This window comes from Triticum aestivum, chromosome 5B (assembly GCF_018294505.1).
Source record: "Triticum aestivum cultivar Chinese Spring chromosome 5B, IWGSC CS RefSeq v2.1, whole genome shotgun sequence".
NCBI classification, from domain to species: Eukaryota; Viridiplantae; Streptophyta; class Magnoliopsida; order Poales; family Poaceae; genus Triticum; species Triticum aestivum.
This window is the reverse complement of record NC_057807.1, coordinates 443,131,876-443,134,676: the sequence shown is the minus strand read 5'-3', so window position 1 is coordinate 443,134,676 and position 2,801 is coordinate 443,131,876.

The following is a 2,801-nucleotide window of genomic DNA, read 5'->3' as shown; positions in this document are numbered from 1 at the left end:
TGAAGCCTGAAGATTGCCGCGTTCATTTGTCATTCTTCGGACTCTGAATATGCCCAGGTTCTGGTCCTTGTTATTACCTCCAGAAATTTAAGAGGGTGGGAAGAAAACAAACGGTGACATTAAATCCAGTGACAAATTTACCACCAGAGAGAATCAAAAGGATATTAGAAAATATCTTTGGATTTAGCCACTAAGAATGATCGTGCTTTCGTCGAGAAATAAAACAACGCAAAGAACCTAATAGTGTTTCCATTCGGTTATTTCTAGTCAATTCCCAACTTTGTGTAACTTTTTCTTTTGCAATCAAAGCTTTGTGTAACCGTTTCAGTTAAAGTATTTCTTGCAGTAGACCAGCATTTTATTTAGGACAGTAATACCGAGCTCCTTACCAGCCCTCTCACGCCTTGAGCAGTTTAGTCCGTTTGATTTCGCATTCTCGCAATCCTTGGCCGTCCGATCACAATTTTATTCTCGTCTGGGCAATCTGTGCAATTTCATAGGCTTGCTGTCCTAGAGGGCAGCTACTCTGGAGGAAAATTTGAAGCAAGCTGTTTGATCGGGCCTCTCTTCACCGCAGCCAGCCCGTTTTTGTGGCAGCCCATTTAGCGTGATGAAAATCTGTTCGAGCAGTGTACAGCCGACCGAGCAACTCAGCCCATCAGGTCCTCTTGCTCTGCTTGGGAGAGAAGAACATCCAACCTTTACAAGCGAGCCGGCTCCTCTGATGTGCCTCACGGCACGGCGGAACTTCTGTACATGCTCATATGTGCCGCTAATAATTCCCATAGTTTTAAATAGCCGGCTATAGCTCTGCTATAGCCCCCGCTATAGCGTTTTCAGCAGGGTGCCGCTAAATGGTCGCCTTCATAAATAGCCCGCTATAGCTGATTTGGAGGCCCGCCGCTATTTTCCATAGCCTGCTATTTAAAACATTTCTTGCCTAGCCATCCAATGGGAGCTGCCCCGTCCGTTACTCTCGCTCGCTGTGTAGCTGGTTCGGACGTTTAACTGAAAATCCAGACATCTAAATGAAAAGGCACAAGTGTATACTGAACAAGCAAAACAAGGGAAGGTACTCTGAATTTTCTGATCGATGCGGCCAGCCATGAGCTAGGAAGACCTACTTCTCAAAGACAAAAGGGACCAGCCTAGGAGTACATTGGCCCTGGTAATTGGCAGTGGTGCCTCGTAATGCATCTGCTCTTTTTTCAGACCAGTCTGGTTCATCTACCTGCAGATTAATGCATTTAGAAAAGGGACCAACAATGTATGTTGACTCCTGAAAAATGATGGACATGTTTCTGATTAAAAGGATGAGCTGACACTCTTGCACATCTCTGACACTGGTTCAGGCGTAAATGAAAAGGAATAGCCAGGTACATGCTGAACAAAGAAATTCAGACCATGCGTACATAATAATATCACCACTGCTCTAAATCCCAAAAGGCCCAAACACTGAAGCCACATGAAACGGGTGTATTGGGCCTTTTGGGAAACGGGCCTTTTGTGTCTCACCATAGCATATTTTGAGGTCGGCGCTATTTTGCTATAGCGCGCTATTTTTTTTCCTTGGCTCTAACACATGACATGAGAGAACAACCCAGCACCTAATCCTACACTAATATAATTCCCTCAGTTTTCAGTGCACCGGTCATGAACGGACGAATTGATGTAACTCTAGCTTTGTTTTATTTTTGTGAGACACAAAGCTAGAGTGGCACAGCTAGCTATAAGTCAGAGAGGGGCGAGTCTAGTTATTTTTGTGAGTGAGACACAAAGCCAGAGTGATTGAGACACAAAGCTAGAGTGAGACACAAAGCTAAAGTGATCGAGACACAAAGCTAGAGTGGCACATATGCTGTAGTACTTAGTAGCACGTATGCATGTTTGGGCTCTTCATCGATTTCATGCATGATGATGTCTACAGGTATTCGGCAAGAATGAAAAACTGTCACACATTACATAATTAATTGATGATGGATTGTATATTTAGAGGAGGTGCTTTTAGCTAGGTTCAAACCAGTCTAGCTAGTGCCTGCTAATTTTTTACACAGCCTTTTACCTCCCATTAATCGATCACTCTGATAAAGCTAGCTTGCTGCTTGTCATTGACAGCATCTTAACAGTGAAAAGTTGGAGTTATTAGAATTAAACACGACGTATGAGTCCGTGTTGGTTTCCATCAGCTAGTAGGATTGGAGGTCGTAGCCATGCAGGTTAGATTACTAGTCCTAGCTACTACTCCCTCCGTTCCAAAATAAGTGTCTCAACTTTGTACTCCCTCCGTCCGGAAATACTTGTCGGACAAATGAATGTATTTAGATGTATTTTAGTTGTAGATACATCTATTTTTATTCATTTCTCTGACAAGTATTTTGGGACGGAGGGAGTACTAGGTCTAGTACAAAGTTGTACTAAGGTTGAGACACTTATTTTGGGACGGAGGGAGTATTTATACATGTGTATAGCCCCTTGTAAACACCAGAGCGTTAAGAAGCAATAAAGGAAACCATGAGTGATATGCCCCTGTGGCTAACTAAAAATCTCCCGATCAGTATTTTCTGTTTGCCATCGCCAAGTTTACGAGTTCTCATTGAGACGTTCCGTCGTGATCCAATCGCTAGAGAGGAAGCTAATTACCCAGGTCAGGTGCACGTACGCAAAGTGTGCTAGTGATACGACGTGTGCTATTGATAAATAATTAATCAGCTTGCTTTGCACGTACGTGTGTTTGCTCTGGGTGATTTGATCTAGCGTTCTAAAGCAAACAGGAGTTGCGCACTTTGTTCCCTATACCTCCC